Source organism: Neoarius graeffei, chromosome 2, assembly GCF_027579695.1.
Source record: "Neoarius graeffei isolate fNeoGra1 chromosome 2, fNeoGra1.pri, whole genome shotgun sequence".
In the NCBI taxonomy this organism is placed as follows: domain Eukaryota; kingdom Metazoa; phylum Chordata; class Actinopteri; order Siluriformes; family Ariidae; genus Neoarius; species Neoarius graeffei.
In genome coordinates, this window is record NC_083570.1 from 110,866,741 (window position 1) to 110,891,095 (window position 24,355).

Here is a 24,355-nt window from a genome sequence, read left to right on the forward strand (position 1 = left end):
TAGAAATAAAGCTTTCAGAACTGTTAAATCAAACCATTCCTATACCAATTTAATGGAATCCAAAAAAAAACTCACATTCAAAGGTTAAAAGAATTATAAGAGAAGCTAAAAGGAAATATCAGCGGAAGACAAACTGGATGATGTTTGGAGCATGATTAAAATGATGGCAGGCATTAGAAGGGAGTTTTCCTTACCTGTGATTAAAAACAATGATATGGAGGCAGTAACTAATCAAGAGAAAGCAGAGATGCTTGCAAAAAGTTTTGTTAAGGTTCATAGTTCACAGAACTTAACTGATAAAGAATTGTCTTGGAGAGTTAAAGTAATAGATGAGAATAAAGGGTTACTGGAAAAGCAGGTAATAAGTGAGAGTGTACTTGATAAGGATTTTACATTATTTGAACTTAGGAGAGCATTAAATGGGGTTAGGGACACTTCACCAGGGAAAGATGGTATATGTTATAAAATGATTAATGAAGTCAATGATGTGGCTAAATATGTAATTTTAAGTCTTTTTAATAAGATTTGGGAGCAAGGTAGATTGCCTTTGTGTTGGAAACATTCTGTCGTGGTTCCGATTGGAAAACCAGGGAAGGATAAAACCAGGGAAGGATAAAACTGAAGTTAAAAGTTATAGGCCAATAGCATCAATATCTAATTTATGTAAGGTTATGGAAAGAATGATCACTAGAAGGCTAGTGTATGAAATTGAAAAAAGAGGTCTTGTCTCCCCACACCAGAGCGGGTTCTGTAGTGGACGTACTACAATGGACCCTATTGTATGTTTAGAAAATTAAATAAGGAAAGCACAAGTCAATAAAGAATCAGTTTTAGCAACATTCTTTGATATAGAGAAAGCGTATGATGTGCTATGGAAGGAGGGGTTGTTAATTAAGCTGAATAGGATGGGTATTGGTGGCAAGATGTTTAACTGGATTAGAGACTTCTTAAAGGATAGAACAATAGAAGTAAGAGTTGTGGTTAACTTCTCTAACATCTATTCAATAGAAAATGGAACACCTCAGGGTAGTGTATGCAGTCCAGTACTGTTCAACATTATGATTAATGATGTTTTTAATAAAATAGATGACATTAGAATCAATAGAGCATTATATGCTGATGATGGAGCTTTGTGGGTAAAAGGACAAAATACTGGTAATATTAGAACTAAAATGCACTTAGCGATCAACAAGGTAGAAAAATGGGCATGTGAGTGGGGTTTTCATTTGTCTGTAGAAAAGACTCAATTTATTTGTGTTTCAAAGAAAAGAGTAAGTCCCACACTAGAGCTTAAGTTATATAACCAGTCCTTAGAACAAGTTAATATTGTTAGGTACTTGGGAGTTTGGTTTGATGTCAAGTTAACATTTAAGGAGCATATTCAGAAAATGATTGAGAAATGCAAAAAGGGCATTAATGTTTTGAAATGTTTATCAGGGTACAACTGGGGAGCCTCAGGGATGTCCCTTAAAAGAATTTATATTGCACTGATAAGATCAGTTTTAGATTATGGCTGCACTGTGTATCTTTCAGCATCTAAGATAGTGCTTAATAAACTCAATAGAATGCAGGCTAAAAGTCTGATATGTTGTGGTGCCTTTAGAACTTCTTCCATACCAATGTTACAAACAGAATCAGGAGAAATGCCTTTATAAATATCAATTTTAATTGATAAAATCAACAAAATACAAGATGCAGACATGTTATTATTTGCCAAAAAGCAATTTAAAAAAATAGGCCATGACCACTTTTGGGGATTGCCTCATAGGGCAGGTTCAAGTGGTGGGGGGCAGAGGGGCTGGGGGGCCGGTCAAAGGGGGGTGGCGGGCCGGATTCGGCCCGTGGGCCATAGTCTGATGACCCCTGCCTTAGATAATGTAGCTCCTCTTAAAAGGAAAATGGTCAGAGACAAAAAATTAGCACCCTGGTATAATGATGACACTCACACATTAAAACAGACCACTCGAAAATTGGAACATAAATGCTGTCAAACAAAATTGGTAGTGTTCAAATTGGCGTGGAAGGAGAGCTTCCTGAAGTATAGAAAAGCTCTTAGTGCTGCTAGATCAACATATCTCTCCTCCCTAATAGAAGATAATAGAATAATCCTAGATTCCTATTTAATACTATAGCAAAATTAACCAGGAATAAGTCCACTATAGACACATGCACACCTGTAGTATGTAGTAGCAATGATTTCTTGAATTTTTTTATGACAAAATTGAGAATATCCGACAAAAAAATTCAAACTACTAATTTAAGGTCAGACAATGTAAGTGACCCTGTAGTTAACAATATAACTGTATCAGATCAGCAATTAGAATGTTTTACTCCCCTTAGAGAAACTGAATTACTTTCATTAATCTCGGCATCAAAAGCCTTAACTTGTGTACTAGATCCCTTACCTACATGCCTAGTCAAACAGATAACACCTGAAGTAATTGAGCCGCTTCTTAAAATAATAAATTTTTCTCCTACAATTGGCTATGTACCCAAATCCTTTAAACTAGCAGTTATCAAACCCCTGATTAAAAAAACTGACCTTGATCCCTGTCAGCTGTCCAATTATTGGCCAATATCAAACCTCCCCTTTATCTCCAAGAGCCTTGAAAACGCTGTGGCACAGCAGTTATGCTCATATTTACGTAGGAATAACATCCATGAAATGTACGGTATTAGTCAGGATTTAGACCTCATCATAGCACAGAGACAGCTCTAGTTAAAGTAGTAAATGACCTACTGTTGGCGTCTGATCAGGGCTGTGTCTCGCTGCTTGTGTTGCTTGTGTTGACCTTAGTGCAGCATTTGACACCATTGATCATTCCATTCTTCTGGATAGACTAGAAAATGTTGTGGGAGTTAAGGGAACGGCCCTCTCCTGGCTCAGGTCTTATTTAACTGATTGCTATCAGTACGTTGATGTAAATGGTGATATTTCTAGATGTACGAAGGTAAAGTTTGGTGTTCCACAAGCTTCTGTCTTGGGTCCACTGCTTTTTTCTTTATATATGTTACCTCTGGGTGATATTATTCATAAACATTGTATTAATTTCCACTCTTATGCTGATGACACACAGTTGTATGTTTCTGCAAAACCTGATGAGAGACACCAGCTTAATAGAATTGAGGAATGTGTAAAGGACATTAGACACTGGATGCTTATTAATTTCCTTCTGCTTAACTCTGACAAGACTGAAGTACTTGTACTAGGACCACATGCAGCTAGAAATAAGTTTTCTGATTACACAGTAACTCTGGATGGCCTTTCTGTTTCTTCACATGCAGCAGTAAAATACCTCGGAGTGATTATTGACCCCAGTCTTTCATTTGAAGCTCACATTGATAACATCATCTGGATAGCTTTCTTTCATCTCAGAAATATTGCTAAGATAAGAAATTTAATGCCACTACATGACGTAGAAAAACTAGTTCATGCTTTTGTTACCTCCAGGTTGGATTATTGTAATGCCTTACTGTCTGGATGTTCCAATAAGTGCATAAACAAGCTCCAGTTAGTTCAAAATGCAGCAGCAAGAGTCCTTACTAGAACTAGAAAATATGACCACATTACTCCTGTCTTATCCACACTGCATTGGCTCCCAATCAAATTTCGTATTGATTATAAAATACTACTATTGACCTTTAAAGCACTGAATGGTCTCACACCACAGTACCTGAGTGAACTTCTGGTCCTCTATGACCCGCCACGCCTACTGAGATCAAAAGGTGCAGGCTATCTGCTGGTACCTCGTATAGTGAAGGCTACATCAGGGGGCGGAGCCTTTTCTTACAAAGCCCCACAGTTATGGAACAGCCTTCCAAGTAATGTTCGGGAATCAGACACAGTCTTAGTGTTTAAGTCTAGGCTGAAAACATATCCGTTTAGTCAAGTCTTTTGTTAATGGTGTTTATGAGGTAAAGGTGTAGATCTGGAGGATCCTCAGGCATAGTGTTTTGGTAAACTGGGATGTATGGATGCTGTCAGTCCCCCACTCACTTGCTCACTCGAGTTTGTTGACGGTGTAGTGGCTGGCTGCTTTATGTCCTGGGGCTCCCTCATGCCTGTGTTACCTTCTGACTCTCCCCTTTTAGTTATGCTGTCATAGTTAGTTGCCGGAGTCCCTGCTTGTACTCAGTGCAATATGTATACTGTTCCTACTTATTCAGGTAACATTGGGCATACCTAACAACCTGTGTTTTTTCTATCTCCCCCCCCCAAATCTGTCCCTCTGAGTTACATGTTGGTCCTGGGATTGAGACGCAGACCTCTTCTGCTCCTCGGACCTGCCTGATCCATCCTGGTGCCCTGTGTCTGGTTGGAGTCTCATTGCATCGCTCTTGTGGAGGGCAGCCCCATGTGGACAGTTGGGGGTCGCACCTGGAGGATGCTCTGGACTCTTGCAGTGGTGCTTTTGTGGCTGGGGACTGCAGCTGACTTGCTGACTTTAGGGCTGCAGTTGACTTGCTGATTTTAGGGCTGCAGTTGACTTGCTGATTTTAGGGCTGCAGTTGACTTGCTGACTTTAGGGCTGCAGCTGACTTGCTGACTTTAGGGCTGCAGCTGACTTGCTGATTTTAGGGCTGCAGTTGACTTGCTGACTTTAGGGCTGTAGTTGACTTGCTGATTTTAGGGCTGCAGTTGACTTGCTGACTTTAGGGCTGCGGTTGTTGTGAACGGTTTTGTGCTCGGGTTTCCATCGGTGGGGGGTTTATAGCATCAACAAAGCTGACTTTATGTTAGGACTGTTAATATTATAGTCATGGTGTCTGTTGGCGGCACGGTGGTGTAGTGGTTAGCGCTGTCGCCTCACAGCAAGAAGGTCCAGGTTCGAGCCCCGTGGCCGGCGAGGACCTTTCTGTGTGGAGTTTGCATGTTCTCCCCGTGTCCATGTGGGTTTCCTCTGGGTGCTCCGGTTTCCCCCACAGTCCAAAGACATGCAGGTTAGGTTAACTGGGGACTCTAAATTGACCGTAGGTGTGAATGCGAGTGTGAATGGTTGTCTGTGTCTATGTGTCAGCCCTGTGATGACCTGGCGACTTGTCCAGGGTGTACCCTGCCTTTTGCCCGTAGTCAGCTGGGATAGGCTCCAGCTTGCCTGCGACCCTGTAGAAGGATAAAGCGGCTAGAAATAATGAGATGAGATGTTGTCTGTTGTTGCCCAGGTGAGGAAGGGTTCCCTTTTGGGTCTGGTTCCTCTCTGGGTTTCTTTCTCATGTCATCTGAGGGAGTTTTTCCTTGCCACCATCGCCACAGGCTAGCTCATTTGGGGATAGAGTAGGGAGAAAATTAGGTCATATTTTAAGTCATTCAAATTCTGTAAAGCTGCTTTGCGGCAATGTTTATTGTTAAAAGTGCTACACAAATAAACTTGACTTGACTTGACAACTGTGGTGAGCAGAAAAGCATCTCAGCAGAAAAGCAACAGCAGAGGAACACATTGGGTTCCACTCCTGCAGCCAAGAACAGGGATCTTAGACTCAAGAACATGTTCTTATTAAAGTGGCCAGTGAGTGTATAATGTGTAATTATAAAATGTGTCAAAAATCACAATTGAAAATAAATTAATCTTAAAAAAAACAATCACAAATGTAATTGATTCATGTGTTGATTCACACGTTCAGTCTTTTCTGTGTCTTTTCTGTACGATTGTTTCCACAATAAGCTTTGCGAAAAGATTTGACGCTATGAAGCTAAAGAAGAAAAATTCCTTATTTTTTGTTCATTTATTAGTTTTCTGTCATTTATCTCTGTGTTTCTTCAGCATCTCAGACAGTTAGTACCGTACATGTGTACGGTTGTGCTGATAATCTCAAACTGAACGCAGCAACACAACCAGCCAGTAATTACACAAATGAAAGAAAAATTCATCAAAAGTTCTCCGGTTGGCTCTGAAAGAAGATTTCTGGCCTTTCTGTTTTCCTTTCCATCTGTCAGACTCGGTGTTCCGCTCCACTTCCCAGCTTGCAGTACGCTCCTCCTGAATGCCTCTACAGCTAATTAAAAGCTTGGCCAGTGACATCCGAACGCTGAGTCATGCAGCCTGAGTGAAGGGAATGTGGACGATGAAACGGCATCACAGGGGTCAGACGGAGTACAGGCCCCCTGCTGGCTCTCTGTTTCTCTGCTCACAGAGCAAATCCAACATCCTGTGAGTCAATGCCAACTCATTCAACCTCTCTCACAATACAACTCAAACCCACGAACACACACACACACACACACACACACACACACACACACACACACACACACACAGGGCTAATCAACAAGACATATCTGTTGGCTAATCCCGCTGTAGTAAATACAGACAGTGAAAGACTTAAACACGTTGAGTACAAAAAAAAGCTGCTGCATTTCAGCCAGCATTGAAGCACAACCATGAGCAAAGTGTGAGAGACTGACAGAGAAGAAGCAAAGAAGGGAAGAGAAACAATGAGAGGAGAAGAGAAAGATGAGAAGAGTAATGACAAAAAGAGAAACAATGAGAAGAGAAAAGACAAGAAAAGTGAAGAGGAAAGAAAAGAGAAAATAGAGGTGAAGAAAAAAGAAAACAAGAAGAGTAATGATGAAAACAGAAACAAAGAGAAGAGAAATGAGAAGAGAAATGAAGTGAAGATGAGAAGAGTAATGAGTAAAAAAGAAACAATGAGGAAAAAATGATGAGAGAAGAGAAAAGAAAAGAGAAAGAGAGGTGAAAAAGAGAAACAATGAGAAAATAAAAATTAAAGAGAAGAGAAATGAAGAGAAGACAAGAAGAGTAATGATGAAAAGAGAAACAATGATAGGAGTAGAGAAAATAAAAGAGAAGGGAAAACAAGAGAAATGAAGAGAAACAATGAGAAAGGAAATGAGCAGAGGAGAAGAGTAATGATGAAGAGTAACAATGGAGAAAAGAGGAGGGAAAATAGAGGTGAAGAAAAGAGAAACAATGAGAAAAGAAGAGAAAATAAAATAGAGAAATGAAGAGTAATGATGAAAAGAGAAACAGTGAGGAAGGAAATGATGAGAAGAGAAAAGAGAGAAGAAAAGAGAAACAATGAGAAGAGAAACAATGAGAAGAGGAGAAAATAAAAGAGAAGAGAAGAGCGAAAAATAGAAAGAAACAGAAAACAAGAACAGTAATGATGAAAAGAGAAACAATGAGAATAAAAGAGAAATGAAGAGAAGAGAGGAGACAAAGTGAGGAGAGTAATGAGTAAAGAAGAAACCTTTATTTGTCACATGCACACTTCAAGCACAGTGAAATTCATCCTCGGCATTTAACCCATCTGAAGCAGTGAACACACGCACACACACACAGAGCAGTGGACAGCCACACCAGAGCGTAACAATGAGAAGAGAAATGACAAGAAGAGAAAAGAGAAGAGAAAAAAGAGAAACAATGAGAAAAGAATAGAAAATTTAAAGAGAAGAGAAACAATGAGAAGAGAAAAGAAACAATGAGAAAATAAATAAAGAGAAGAGAGGAGAGGAGATGAGAAGAGTAATGATGAAAAGTGTAACAATGAGAAAAGAAAAGAGAAGAGAGGTGAAGAGAAGAGAAACGACGAGAGGTGACAAAGAGGAACAATGCAAAATGAAGAGAAGAAAGGGTGGGGGAGGAATAGAAAAAGATAAAGAAAGATAACTGGCAAAAGAGAGGACGAATACGAGAGAGAAGGTGAGAAAAAGGATTATAAGAAAAGCAGAAAGAAGGAATGATAGAGAAGAAAGAGAGAAGAGTTGGGCACTGAGCTCCAGAAACAGTCTGTGCACTGAAAACCTTTCTTTGGTCAGAAACCTGTTCAGGATCACACAGACAGATCCTTTCAGGAATAAAAGGTCAGAGTGATGTGTGAAAGGTTGCTGCCTCGATTATTCCTAATTATTCTGTATTCACATCCAGTGGGACACTGCAGCTGATGATGAGAATAGAATAGAATGCCTTTATTGTCACTATACACATGTACAATGAGATTAAAAGCAACTCCAATAACATTGCAAACAGCGTGTAGAGAGAAAAAAAAAAAAAGGTGTAAGGGGGGTAAGGTAAGGTGCACAGTCCTGAGGTGTATGTGTTGTGTTTCACATTATGGAGTGAGGTATTGCACATTATAAATTATTGCACAGAGTCACATTATAAAGTATTGCACATTATAAATTATTGCACGAAGAGAGTCACATTATAAAATAAAATATTACACATTATGAAGTATTGCAAGGTAAGGTAAGGTGCACAGTCCTGAGGTGTATGTGTTGCGTTTCACATTATGGAGTGAGGTATTGCACATTATAAAGTATTGCACAGAGAGAGTCACATTGTAAAATAAAATATTGTACATTATGAAGTATTGCACAGGGGGGTTAGACTATAAAGTCAGAGCATATCTGAGTTCAGGGCGGTTATGGCTTTTGGAAAGAAGCTGTTTTTGAATCTATTTGTTTTTGTCCTGATGCACCTGTAGCGCCTCCCTGAGGACAACAGGTCAAACAGATCAAAGCCAGGGTGGGAGCTGTCCTTGATAATGTTCTTAGCTCTGCTAAGGCAGCGGGAAGTGTAAATGTCCATCAGGGAGGGGAGAGGGCAGCCAAAGATCTTCTGTGCTGCCTTTACTACTCTATGGAGCCTCTCCCTGTCTACAGCAGTGCAGCTGCCATACCATACTGTGATACAGTATGCCAGCAGGCTCTCAATGGATGAGCGGTAGAAGGTCAGCAGCAGGTTGGAGTTTAGGTTGTGCTTCCTGAGGACTCTCAGGAAGTGTAGCTGCTGCTGAGCCTTCTTAATGACTGCTGTAATGTTTTCTGACCAGGGGATGTCGGCGGAGATGAGGACGCCAAGAAACCGGAAGGTGTGGACCCTCTCCACGTACTCGTTGTTGATGTAAAGGGGGGCTAGGTCGGTGCTGTGTTTCCTTTAGTCGACAATGAGCTCTTTGGTTTTCTTGGTGTTCAGAGCAAGGTTATTCTCTGAACACCAGGCTGCCAACTTCAGGACCTCCTCTCTGTAGGCTGCCTCGTCTCCCTTTGAGATGAGTCCGACCACTGTGGTGTCATCAGCAAACTTGACGATGAGGTTGTTGTTGTTGTGGGTCGAACTACAGTTGTGGGTGTAGAGGCAGTACAGCAGGGGGCTCAGCACACAGCCCTGTGGAGAGCCGGTGCTCAACGTGCGGGTGGAGGAGAAGTGGGGTCCAAGTCTCACAGTCTGGGGCCGGTTGGTAAGAAAGTGAGAGACATCCAGGCACATGTGAGAGGGGGGAGGCCAGGAGTGTCCAGTTTACTGATGAGGATGTCCGGGATTATTGTGTTGAAAGCTGAATTGTAATCCACAATGAGTATGCGGACGTAGCTCTGCTGCTGCTCCAGGTGGTTCAGCACAGAGTGTAGAGCTATAGCGATGGCATCCTCTGTGGATCTGTTCGCATGATATGCAAACTGGTAGGTGTCAATGTCTGGGGGGAGGTAGTCCTTGATGTGCTGAAGAACTAGTCTCTCAAAGCACTTCATGATTACCGGAGTGAGGACCACAGGACGATAATCATTCAGGCTGGTGATGGGAGACTTCTTTGGCACCGGGATTATTGTAGCTGATTTTAGGCAGGGCGGGATGACTGCCTGAGCCAGGGAGAGGTTAAAGATCCTGGTGAAGGTAGGGGCGAGTTGGTGGGCGCATGCTCTGAGCACCTTACCAGGTACTCCATCTGGGCCGGCAGCTTTCTTGGGGTTCACTGCCAGGAGCACCCATCTGACATCATGCTCTTGTACAGTGAATGGAGTGGTGTAGGAACTGTGTGGTGGTGGGGGCAGGGCTGGAGCAGATGAGTGCTGCTGAGATGTTTCAAAGCAAGCAAAGAAGCAATTTAGCTCCTCTGCCAGCGGCGCACTCCAGTCTCCTGTTGATGCATCACAGTCTCTGAAGTTCGTGATGTCTTGTACGGTATGCCCCGCCACACCTCCCGTGTGTTGTTGCTAGACAGGTGGGACTCTATACGCAGCCTATGGTCCGCCTTGGCTTTTTTAATTCCTCTTTTCAGGTCAGCTCGAGTGGCTCTGTACAGAGCTCTGTCACCTGACCTGAAGGCAGCGTCGCGAGCCCTGAGGAGTGAGCAGACCTGGCTGGTCATCCAGGGTTTCTGGTTTGGGAAAACCCGGATGTTTTTATCCACTGTCACATTCCCGATGCAGAACTTGATATAGTCCAGTACCGTTCCTATGAATGTCTCCAGCTCCTGGTGTTCAAATAAGTCCCAATCTGTCCATTTAAAGCAGTCCTGTAGTTTGGAGAGTGCGTTGTCAGGCCAGGTTGTGATAGTCCTTGTGGTGGGCCTGGCTCTGTGTCTGAGGGGGGTGTAGGCTGGGGAGAGCAAGAGGGAAAGATGGTCTGACTGGCTGAGGTGGGGGAGGGGTATGTCTCTGTACGCGTGCTTGATGTTGGAGTAAACATGATCTAGAGTGTTCTCCCCTCTAGTAGAACACTTAACATGTTGGTAAAACTTTGGCAGTACAGTCTTCAAGTTGGCCTTATTAAAGTCTCCTGCGATTATGTGAACACCGTCAGGGTGGGCCTGCTGCTCTTTGTTTACAGTGTTCAGCAGGAGAGAGAGTGCTGTGTTAACACTGGCGTCGGGTGGAATATACACAGTTGTGACAATCACCACAGATAGCTCTCTCGGTAGAAAAAAAGGCTGGCATCGTACAGACATGTACTCGAATTCTGGGGAACAGTGTCTGTCTATAATTGTTCCATTGTTACACCAATTGTCATGCACATAAATACAGAGCCCCCCTCCTCTGCTCTTACTGGAGTTCTCAATCCTGTCCCAGCGGAGTAGAGTGCGACCTGCTAGCTGCAAGCTAGCATCGGGTATTTCCGGATGAAGCCAGGTTTCGGTGATAATTAAAACACAGCAGTCCCAAACATAGCGATTTCCAGTGAGTTGTAATTCCAGATCATCCGTTTTATGCACCAGGGATCTGGCATTGGAGAGATACAGGCTCGGTAGAGGTGGCTTGTGTGGTTGTTTTCTTAGCCTTAGCATAGCACCAGACCTGCGGCCCTGCTTCTGCTTCCTCTCCCTCCTCCGTCTGCGCCGCCTCCTAAACCCGACAACAATCCACGGAGAGCCCGGCGGTCTCGTTATGTCATCTGGGATGTTATGCGTGTAGTGAAAGTCGCTCAAAACAGATATCTGGTGTTGGTCACCGATGGCCAAACATGTCTGGCGGGTGTACTGGATGTTCGCAGAACCGATGATGCACAAACAAGCAAGAAAGAAATATAAAAACAAAAACAAAAAAGAGCACTGAAAAGGAGAGCCGTGAGCCGCTGCAAACACGTGCGCCGCCATCTTGGAAAAAGTGAGGGCTTAGCGAGGGCTTAGCGAGGGCTACTCTGGGAAGATAATTAACAATGTCTGCCAGGTGTGTGTGTGTGTGTGTGTGTGTGCTCATATCTAAAGCAAAACTAAAAAGGCGTGAGACTTATTTAGCATCTTTGAGAAACTCTAAACGCTGCATTATTATGTCTGTCTGTATTAAAGTCAGTAGTAAAGGCTGATTTATGGAGCTGCACAAATCGCCTCCAGTCCTGAACACAACAAAGTCCTTTTGAGTCTTTTAATTCACTGACATACTGTACTCAAATCTAAATGTCAATAACAGGACCATAATTGCATACGATACGTTATGAAATAGCAGCAGCTGAGTCACTAGAACTTGTCAGACAGCAGGATTTTATGTCTCAGGAAAGTGTAATTTTAAACCAGTACACATCATTTACACTCGGAGGCCTGTTTATCATCTCCACCCTCTTATAGTCAGTATGGACACTTACTGACCATGCTGCATGTCCACTTTGTCCTCTGTCCTGACCATGAATCAAAAGGAACCATAGATCGGGGTGGGGGGGGCTTTCTTTTGTTTTTGTTTTAAAATTGATGAAACTGCTGAAATAGCCAAAAATATTGGAGCATCAGTGTTCGACAGTACAATAGGCGTTAATCTTGGAAGAGAAGGATATCTTTATTCTGTTGGGTTAAGTGTGAATTAAGGAAAATAAACAATAAACAATCCCATATGTCATGTTATGTCATGTCAATACACTGGGCTGCCAACTCTCATGCAATGAGCGTGAGACACACGCATTTGATTGTCTTCACACGCTCACACGCCATACCTCCAATTTCTCATGCTAGAAAAAAATCTAGTTTATCTATCTGATCTAGGCTACCCATTGCGTCGCGCCAACCACTTGCGATTGATCAATTACACCTTACGCACGGCTAAACAGGCAGAGAGGTGTTCCCTTCTGTACACACTCCCCTATGGTAGGTGGCGCATCTAATGATGCTGCACTCGCCGGAAGTTGGATAATTGCCTACCATCAATTTAGAGGAAAAGGAGAGAGAAGAAGGTATCCGAGTTGAAGACGGGTGTCTCAGACAGGTTTGTACATATGCATGCCAATGTGTGGTGTTACTGGCGTAATTATGAACTTACCGGTATATAAAGTTTCTTAATGGTTTTAGCCTATAAGTGTTGTGAGAATATTTAATGCCATATCGAGAGCTGTGTACGAGGCATGCTAAATCATTACAGGCCTACTGCCGTGCCACAGCCTCTATCTTCCCCAACAAGCAGCACGGGAGAGCACCTCCTTAGCACACATTTATTAAGGCGCATTTTTAGTTTGTTTACTGTATGTTATCATACTTTATGACTTTATTTGAAGCCATACTGGAAATGTTGTAAAATAAAGCAAGTAAGAGACAATATTACAAATGCAAGAAGAGCCATTAGCCACCATACCTATTGTTTATTTACAGGGTATTTATTTTTAATTATTTATGATGTATGTAATTGCTCAGTTAAAGTAAATAAAGCATGGTCACCTGTAATATCAAAGAACTTGAACTTGTGAATAATTAAAAAAAAAAGACAGAGAACAATATACTGAGGAGACAGGGTTTCAAAGAGGGCAAGACAGGTAGAGAATATTTGTCAGATAACAGGCCCTGACGAAAGCTCTATTACTAATAAGAAACATAGATAAGAAATAAATTAATAAGAAATATATTAATATAGCTTATTTAAGTATGACCAAAATTTTTAAGCCCAACTTTGTGTGCACATTCCCACCTATGGCCAAGGTTCAGCTTTTTGTGTTTCAATACTGTTCAAACTTAATCATTTTAATGTTTCTTGTAGCACATGCACATTTTGCTTACTGTTTAAGCATTTTATTTGTTCTTTTGCTGTTGATATTTTCAATTCAGAAGGTGTTTAGGCTTAGCTGATGAAATATTTTCAAACACGAACTTGCCTTTAAATCTGAAACACAGGTCTATAGGGCTACAGGAACATTGGCAGTCATCTGTAGTTTTCTAGTGTGGGGCTTTTAAGCCAAAACTTGGTGCTTTTGTTGGCCACAAGCTGAAGGACTGGCAAGTCAGGGTGTGTAAGAATGTAGGTATGACACAGCAGGCCACTCCAAAAATCGACCAGAATGCAGGAACATCTACTAAATCCAAAATCTCCCCCCTCCCCCCCATTGTCCATCTCCAGCTGGACAACCCACAAACAAAACACCAGAATGCAGGGGGACAAGTGAATAACACACTGAATACAAAATTCCCACTTACTGCATGGTGTGCGGAAAAATTTTGCCGTCGACCCCCCTCCAAAAAAAAATCTCACTCCAAGGAATTTTGAAAAGTTGGCAACCCTGCAATACACCATCATCACTTTGCGATGATAGGCTACATGGATGAGTTAATGCTGTCCAACACCTTCTATCTCTTGTAGCTGCTAATAAATTTACTCCTGATAAGCCAGTCCATGCCTGGATGTTGTCGTACCAGCATATACAAGGTCTTCCACATTGTCTGTTGCCTTCAACAAGACCTGTCATTGTGCTCCTTTCAATGGTGTCAATGTGGTTTCCTCAACATGTGACCAAAGTACCTCAACTTGCGGGATTTGATGTGACATAGCAGCTAGCTTTCTGTCCAGGCCAGGTGGTAAGCCTCTTCCGTGGTCATCTTTCTTGTCCACAATATCCGCAGTAACTTCCTTATGCATTTATTTTCAAAAGCCTGGATTCGTCTCTCTTCCTCTTTCTTCAATGTCCAGGCCTCACGGCCATATGTTGCCACCAGCCAGACTAAAGTTTTCATCAAACGCAGCTTGGTGTTTGTGCTGACAGCTTTGTTTTTCCATATTCTTGTCAATGTTACCATCACTGCCATGCCCATGACCAATCTCGATTTGACCTCTTCCGTGCACTCTGCATTGTTCTTAACTGTACTTCCCAAATATACAAAGTTGTCCATTTGTTCCAGCCTTCCGGCTTCCACTGACATCTCAAGCACTTCATCAGTATTTATCATTACTTTTGTTTTTGCTGCATTTATTGTCATGATATATTCACAATCGCATACAATCCCATATAATTACATAATATCACCAGAAGAAAGTGAGTAAGAGAAGGAGTGTGAGGTTGAAAGCTCTCTGGTTGGTTGGTTGGGAAGCCCATGGACTTATGTTCTGTCATTGCTTTTCAAGGAAACTGTCCACATTTAAACTTAAATATATGAACTAGAAGGCCACTCGGTAGAGTAGAGGGCATACTTCTGCCATGCTACATACACACAATATTCAGATCAAATCACTTGAACCAAGGATAATACTAAAGCTGTCCACCAAATTTCATCCAAATCCGTTCACTACTTTTTGAGTTACATTGGGAACAGAGAAAAAAAATCCTGGATCTGTGTACATAACTGGATCCTGGATCTACATACATATCTAGATTTGCATCAAAACCTAAACAATTGGCCCATGGCTCAACTTTCGACCAAATTTCATCCAAATCTGTTCACTGTGTTTTGAGTAGATTGGGAACAAATGTAATGGAGTTGGAGACAAACAAATGAAGGCAAAAACATAACCTCTTCCAACAAAGTTGGTGGAGGTAAATATTCCGACCAAAGCAAAAAATACAGTTTGATAATTACAGTGGTGCTTGAAAGTTTGTGAACCCTTTAGGATTTTCTATATTTCTGCATAAATATGGCCTAAAACATCATCAGATTTTCACACAAGTCCAAAAAGTAGATAAAGAGAACCAAGTTAAACAAATGAGACAAAAATATTATACTTGGTCATTTATTGGTCACTTGGTGTGTAATAGTTGGCAAGGTCACAAAGGACCCCAGGGTAACTTCTAAGTAACTGAAGGCCTCTCAGATATTGGCTAATGTTAATGTTCATGAGTCCACCATCAGGAGAACACTAAACAACAATGGTTTGCATGGCAGGGTTGCAAGGAGAAAGCCACTGCTCTCCAAAAAGAACATTGCTGCTCGTCTGCAGTTTGCTAAAGATCACGTGGACAAGCCAGAAGGCTACTGGAAAAATGTTTTGTGGACAGATGAGACCAAAATAGAACATTTTGGTTTAAATAAGAAGTGTTATCCCATCTGTGAAACATGGTGTGTATCATGGTTTGGGCCTGTTTTGCTGCATCTGGGCCAGGATGGCTTACCAGCATTGATGTAACAATGAATTCTGAATTATACCTGTGAATTCTAAAGGAAAATGTCAGGACATCTGTCCATGAACTGAATCTCAAGAGAAGGTGGGTCATGCAGCAAGACAACGACCCTAAGCACACAAATTGTTCTACCAAAAATGGTTAAAGAAGAATAAAGTTAATGTTTTAGAATGGCCAAGTCAAAGTCCTGACCTTAATCCAATTGAAATGTTGTGGAAGGACCTGAAGCGAGCAGTTCATGTGAGGAAACCCACCAACATCCCAGAGTTGAAGCTGTTCTGTATGGAGGAATGGGCTAAAATTCCTCCAAGCCAGTGTGCAGGACTCATCAACAGTTACCGAAAACGTTTAGTTGCAGTTATTGCTACACAAGGGGGTCATACCAGATACTGAAATCAAAGGTTCACATACTTTTGCCACTCAAAGATATGTAATATTGGATCATTTTCCTCAATAAATAAATGACCAGCTGTAATTTTTTTCTAATTTGTTTAACTAGGCTCTCTTTGTCTCTGTTAGGACTTGTGTGAAAATCTGATGATGTTTTAGGTTATATTTATGCAGAAATATACAAAATTCTAAAGGGTTCACAAACTTTCAAGCACCACTGTATATATTGAAGCTATATCCACCCTAGGAATACCAACCTATTTGCCAGAAGGAATACAAACAGCGAGGAATTGACTGAGAAGAAGTGATTTTTGTTGAACTGCTCATTAAGGCTTAATTAGTCCATAACTTAATTAATAATTGTAATTAAGCAAATCTGGGTAAAAGTTAGATGCACCCTTCATGCCAGAAAGAATCAAAATTGGCGAAGAATTGAGGAAGAAGAAGTGATTTGTGTGGAAACTGCTTGTTAGGGCGTTATTACTCCATATCTTCGACTTGTTCAGGGTGTACCCCTCCTCTCGCCCATAGTCAGCTGGGATAGGCTCCAGCTTGCCTGCGACCCTGTAGAACAGGATAAGTGGCTACAGATAATGAGATGAGATGAGATAATGCATGCATGGATGGATGGATGGATGGATGGATGGATGGATGGATGGGTAGAAGCTATATGCACCCCAGACAGATCTACCTTCCTGCCAAAAAGAATAAAAATCAATGAAGAATTGAGACAGAAGAAGCAATTTTCGTGAAATGTGGACAATGCTGGATGGACAACACATGATGGCATAAACTCATCCCCTATCACCCGGATGAGCTAATAAATCAACTGATGTTCAAAAAGCTTCTACTGACAAAAAAAGATGTATATGAATTCCACTGTTTCATAAATGGTAGTGCTTGTGTATTTGTTGTGTTTTTGATTACAGAGGAAGGTGAAGTTTGATTTGTCCAGTAAATTCTCACTGATGTGCGATTGTTAATAAGAGAAACTAAAGTTTCACATATAACTACATTATCTGAATAATGTCTGAATAAACCCAGCTAATGGATAGTTTGTAAATGCCATGAGCTGCAGAGTAAACAGGACACGAGGGAAGATTTAAGAAAATCAGTGCCAGAAGAGAAGGAATAAAAAAAAAAGTAGTGGCTTCCTGCCCTCTGTTTCCTCCAGGGCTTTCAATTTTACATCGTGTAGTTCAAAATAACACGAACTGAGGCAATTCGTCATGCAGTGTGAGAGATATCACCTCTTATTCTATCACACACACACACACACACATCTACACAAAGATATACTGATTATCTTTGGACCATCTTGCCCAAAGGTCACACGGTGAGAAAAGGGTGGGCGTGATCCACTTCGTGTTTCATGCCAATAACAGTGTGGGAGTGTGTTTCAGGCAAAGAGGGTCATTTTCAAGAACGTTAATTCCAGATCATGGGGAAGAAGAATTTCACGAATTTAAATCTGGCGATTTTCAAATTAAATTGGACAAGAACATGATCAGAAATTCTATCTTGAAATCCATCCATCCATTATCTGTAGCTGCTTATCCTGTGCAGGGTCACAGGCAAGCTGGAGCCTATCCCAGCTGACTATGGGCGAGAGGCGGGGTACACCCTGGACAAGTCGCCAGATCATCGCAGGGCTGACACATAGAGACAAACAACCATTCAAACTCACATTGACACCTACAGTCAATTTAGAGCCACCAATTAGCCCAACCTGCATGTCTTTGGACTATGGGGGAAACCGGAGCACCTGGAGTAAACACACACAGACAACATGCAAACTCCACACAGAAAGGCCCCCGTCGGCTGCTGGGCTCAAACCCAGGACCTTCTTGCTGTGAGGTGACAGTGCTAACCACTACACCACCATGCCACCCCTTTCTTGAACTCCATCCATCCATTATCTGTAGCTGCTTATCCTGTGCAGGGTTGCAGGCAAGCTGGAGCCTATCCCAACAGACTATGGGCAAGAGGTGGCGTACACCCTGGACAAGTCACCAGATCATCGCAGGGCTGACACATAGAGACAAACAACCTTTCAAACTCACATTGACATCTACAGTCAATTTAGAGCCACCAATTAACCTAACCTGCATGTCTTTGGACTGTGGGGGAAACCAAAGCACCCAAAGGAAACCCATGCAGACACAAAGAGAATATGCAAACTCCATACAGAAAGGTTCCCGTTGGCCACTGGGCTCGAACCCAGAACCTTCTTGCTATGAGACGACAGTGCTAACCACTACACCACCATTCTGCCCTTTATTGAAATCATTTGAGTTTAAACACAGTGAATGTTCCATTAAAATAATGTTACGGGTTGGTCTTAGATGTGAGTGACAGGGTGTGTCCTTGTACTGAAGACAGGGCTCATTTCATTCCCATGATGGTCAATCTGACAGGAATGCATTCACTGTTTGTTTGAAACTCATTTCTTCCACCATAGTAGAAAAACTAAAACTGCAACTAATTTGTGTTTTTATTTGTACAAACTTTGTGCAAAATTCCTGATGTTCAGCCACAGTTTTCTGAATTTCATAATGCACTTGTTCTAATACGGTGCTGTTTCTATAGATACAACTAATCCACAGGGAGTTATATAGCAAAATAAATATCATAATGTAGCAAATTAATTACTTCATCCAATAAATCTAATAATATCTAGAAGGGTACTCAGTAGAGTACATACCTCTGCCAAGCCACATATTAGAATATCCACAAAATAAAAATAAAAACCTGGATCTGCATGCTTTTTTGCATCCCAGAGCCACATACATATCTGGAATTGCTTCAAAATCTAAAGAATTGTTCCATGGCCCATGGCCCAACTTTCCTCCAAACTTCATCAAAATCTATTCACTACTTTTTGAGTTATGTTGGGAAAAGTTAAAAAAAAAAATCCTGGATCTGCATGCATTTCTGGATCCTGGAGACACATACACTACCAGATTTGCTTCAAAATCTAACCAATTGTTTTTTTGCCCAATGCCCCATTTTTCCACTAAATTTCATCCAAATCTGTTCATGACTATTTGAGTTATGTTGGGAAAAGTAAAAATAATTCTTGATCAGCGTAGATTTCTGGATCCTGGAGACACATACACAGCCAGATTTGCTTCAAAAGCTCATCAATTGTTCCTTACCCAATGGCCCACTTTTCCACCAAATTTCATCCAAATCTGTTCAAGACTTGTTGAGTTATGTTGAGAAAAGGCAAGCAGAGGTAAAAACATTATTAACACCATGTTAACCATAATTTAATCAAGAACAATGTTTAAAATCATTGATATGGTGAGACTATCTTTGAAGAGATGTATATTTTACAAATATGGAAAAAGCGCCCAGGTTCAACACTTTAACATTAAAACGTAAAGCCATAACTTTATCTTTAAAGTTTTCCTGGGAAATATGGGGAATTTTTCAAGACACCATTTTGCAATTTCTTGGCACCAAGCTACATTTTGTTTGTCTTATTAATGTATTTTTTAAAAAGTATGTTGTCATTCATTCATAAATACAAATCTTGGCAAATTGCTGTGGTACCGGACATGCTGTTGCAGGAAAATAATCAAAAGCGTGATGGTAACAGTAGGTCTGCTTCATCACATCACCTAATTGTGTTTTATTCTTTGCTTAATGGGCTTTTAATTCCACATGAACTATATAGTTTGCCATTGGCTTTCATGTAAACAGGTGTTAAGGAAAAATCTAGAAATGCGACCAAAAAGTCACAGAAATGCTAAAGCACATGCAAAAATACAGAGGATTAAACTTTCCTATTTGGACTAATGCTTAATGGACCCATGCTGTGGTATGACATTGGTAAAACTAATGGAGTAGAAAATAAAGAGAATGGCATCCCATTGTTACTTTCAGCAAAGAAGATGATTAAAGGCTATTAGGTAGCAAAATGGTACAGAGGGTGTATAATTACATAGTGACAGCATTTAAAGGCCTGGGTCCATCAGAATTCACCACAGAGATATCTTCATCTGAATACTGGCTCATGTGCAGCTATAGCAATCAGGCCAAAAAGGATTTATTAAGGTAACATCCACAACCTGAAACAGGAGCCTATGTAGGTCTTTTCCCCGCTCGTGTAACACATGACATCGGTTGATTTTGACATCAAACATTCCTAATGTTTTAAGTTGAATTTGTGATCATAAAAAAATCTCAAAAACCCTTTGATAGTGATTCTGGAGACTCTTCATCATATGTGCCATTGTTTATGACATATACAGTACTGTAAGGCTTTGTCATGTTCCTGACCTGTTCCTGTTCTGGACCTGCCTGATCCATCCATCCTGATACCCTACTTCTGGTTGGAGTTCTCAATACCTGAGATACCAGTAACTTCTTCTGCTCTCTGGATCTGCCTGATCCAGCTATCCTGATACCCTAATTCTTGTTTAAGTTCTGATCAGCTTCTGAGCTACCAGTAACTCCTTCTGCTCTCAGGTCCTGCCTGATCCATCTGTCCTGATACCCAACTTCTTTTTGGGGTTCTCATCACCTCGCTTCTGCTCAGGATGGCCCCATATGGACAGCCTAAAGATGCACTTAGAAATTGTGAAGATGGCTTTGGACAGTTGATACAAGCTGTTCTGCTACAAAAGTTTAGCACTACAGTTGCCATGATGACTTGAAGACTGCAGTTGCCCCAAACAGTTTTGCACTGAAGACTCCATAAGTGAACAGTTGATAACTTCATCAAAATATGCACAAGCACAGTGGCACATGGGCGACACAGTGGCACATGGGGGACACAGTGGCACATGGGGGGGCACAGTGGCACAGTGGTTAACACTGTCATCTCACAGCAAGAAGGTTCTAGGTTCGAGCCCAGGAGCCAATGCGTGCCTTTCTGTGTGGAGTTTGCATGTTCTCCCTGTGTCTGCATGGGTTTCGTTCGGGTGCTCCGGTTTCCCCCACAGTCCAAAGACATGAAGGTTAGGTTAATTGGTGGCTCTAAATTGACTGTAGGTGTGAATGTGAGTGTGAATGGTTGTTTGTCTCTATGTGTTAGCCCTGCGATGACCTGGCAACTTGTCCAGGGTGTACCCTGCTTCTCGCCCATAGTCAGCTGGGATAGGCTCCAGCTTGCCTGCTATCCTGCACAGGATAAGTGGCTATGGATGGATGGAAAGTGGCACACTTTCACATTAATCCGCATGACTTTTTCTACCCACTCACACCCATATCTGAGCCAAAACAGCCTGCTGGTTTGACTTTCTTGATCTTGTGGGAAGCCATGGCCTAATGGTTAGAGAAGCAGATTTGGGACCAGAAGGTCACTGGTTCAATGCCATGGACCAGCAGGAATGGTTGAAGTGCCCTTGAGCAAGGCACCTAGCGGTATGTTGTACAGTATGTCGGTCTGGATAAGAGTGACTGCTAAATGCCAATAATGTAATTGTGGGTCCCGTAGGTTCCTTGTCTCAATGCACATTACTACTATAAACCAGAGGATGTTTCAGGGGAAGGCCGATTGTGCTAATCTTGCTAGTCATCTTAAGCCTCATATGATGACTAAATGAAACAATGCTACTGTATTAAACAAGCTGCTGGAAATCACAGAACACAGATGGTGAGCTATTCTTGATGAGAGTTCCTCTATGCTCTGGTCTCTTAGAGTGGAGTGTGGAAACAAACAATGCCAGCATTCCTTTTAACGCCCAGTAGCATTGTCTCATTAACAACTTTAATATCTTTAAGTTACATTACCAACTTTAATAAAGAGGCTTTGCACCTACCAGTGGCCCACTATTAGCACTGGAGGAGGTGATGGAGATAACCAGCATCTTCTACTGCCAGTTGTCCCAATGAAACCAATTATTCTCCATCTGCAATGGAGGCAATATGTCACATTTCAAATAAAAGGGCAGATGCACAAAGCATGGAGGTTAGTTGTCCTTCTTGACATTTTCCATGTTTCTGTTTAATGAAACCATCCAATTACCCAGTGATGCACAGTGAGTGTTTACTGCCAAAGTGTTTGGGAAGTCCACAGCAGACCATTTCCCTCGAGTTTTGCAGAGCAAAATGCCATTTAAATTAGGCTAATGGGCCTCAGAACTCAAAATGCAAGACAGATGTTTGGCTGTAATGTCTTTTATTTTACCACTCATTAACTGTGAGCTGAAAATGAGAGGCAAGTATTATTAGAGCTTGAGGTTCTTTTCTAAACAGAATAAAGCAAGAAAAGTGGTATGCTAATCTGCCCTGAAGGTAAAATATATGTTTGAATGCATTAGTCATTTATTGAAACCCAAAACAATTTTGCAAATTTTAATAATCCAGTCACAAGTATATCAAATGGAGTAAATCTACTACAAATCTGGCTTAGTGTTTCCAGCAGGTGAGCTTTAGGTTTAAATCCCTGAGATCATGCAGCATCTGGCTTGAATATGTCCCCTTAGATGGAAGCATCGATGAAAATCAATAGAAATTATTTCTGGCTGATCACCTTTGTCCTGTGATGAAACATGGGTATGGTCTCTTCCAGAATGACATCCCCCCCTTGTGGGGGCTCAGTGGTTTGTTGTTTGTTTTTTTCAATTATTCTATTTTTATTTATTGCATTGCCTGTTTGCACTGTGGGTCAGAGAGGACTGAAATTTCATCTGTGCTGTATGTCGAGCATGTATAGCATATTTGACAATAAAGTTGACTTGACTTGACTTGAAATCTCTGGCTTTGTGATCAGAAGGTCAGGGATTGGGTTACAATTGCCACTCTGCCTCTCTGGCTATTTGTCAAGAACCTGAAATTCCACCATAGCACTCATGAAACCTCCAAGTCCATGGTCCATCAGGTTTGTAAAATCACTTCAAACAGCTAACCCATAGGGTGCTCACAGATTATACTCTTACCCAGTTTTCATCCCATTTTCACCAATGGTGGATGATTTCTCTACCAAGATGAACCACACTGTCTTTGATCTGCAGCCCTCAACTAATAATATCTGGTCAAATTGGAAGGGTATGGCACTGGGAAGTGGCGCTAGTATGGAAATGGTGGCTTCCATGGAATATTTATTACTAATTGACTTAATCCACCCCAACAACTCCAATAACTGCCCGTGTTTGATTTGTCGACTTCTTGTTGGAGTTATGTTTAAACCCTTCATGTTTTGCTACTTCCTGAGTATGGATTGTAGATGAGGGGGGTCCTACCAGTCTCAACTATGAGAGATATAAAATATATGCATAAATCAGGCCTCTGGCTTCGAATTATTAGCTCATCCGGTCAACAAGCAATGAACTTATGTTATCATGTGTTGTCTGTCATCCGTTCGTTATCCATCCGGTGTTGTCCACATTTCACGAAAATCATTTATTCTCGCTCAATTCTTCACCAATTTTTCTTCTTTTTGGCAGGAAGGTAGGTCTACCTGGGGTGCATATAGTTTCTACCCAAATTTGCATAATTGCAATTAATAATGAGGATATGGAGTAATTAAGCCCTAACCTTGGGTTCCGGGTCACTGCTCTTGCGGTCGACGGGTCGGAGCGCTGAGCGGTTTTCCTATTTTTATTTTTTCTATTGTGTTTTGTTTGTGTTTCTGGTTTGTTTGTTTTATTACACTTTCAGAATGTATTTTTCCGGAATTATTTACACGCTGGCAGTTTTACACATGTTGGTTTATTCGATTGCTGCTTCATCCTCGGAGACAAACAGGATTACATACTCGCAGGAGCTGCTGCTGCGTCTCAACCTCAGTCCGGTTCTGTTCTCCCCCGAAACTCTTCCTGAGGAGATTCGGAAACGAACATCCGAGGCGGATCAGTCCAACTCCAAACAGAGACTTCACAAGGCAACCAGACGGGGAAAAAAGAAGGAGGTATCAGAGCGCAACTTCGGCGAGCAACAGGTAAACAGCTGACACTGCCGGCAGTCATCCTCGCCAATGTCCGCTCACTAAGGAATAAAATGGACGAATGAGTACAGGAATGCTTCTATTCTGGCGTTTACTGAAACTTGGCTCAACCATGGCGATGACAACAAAGCGCTGTACATCGATGGATTTGGCACCCCCATCAGGCTCGACCATGACAATGACGTCACCGGTAAACAACATGGTGGTGGTGTGTGTTTCTATATCAACCCCCGGTGGTGCTCCACTGTCCACGTCAGAGAGAAGCTGAGCACTCCAGACATTGAGCTCCTGGCTCTGTCTCTTGGTCCCTTTTACCTTCCCAGAGAATTCCCTCAACTCTTCTTCGTCCTGATTTACATACACCCCAAAGCTAACTCCACTTCAGCAACTGACCTCATCAAAAGCTCCCTGGACAAATTTGAACATTTATCCCCTGATTCCCCAAAATTAATTCTTGGAGATTTTAATCACTGCAATCCTGGAAAATCTTTGAAAGGCTTTAAACAATACATCCATTGCTCCACTCATCTGG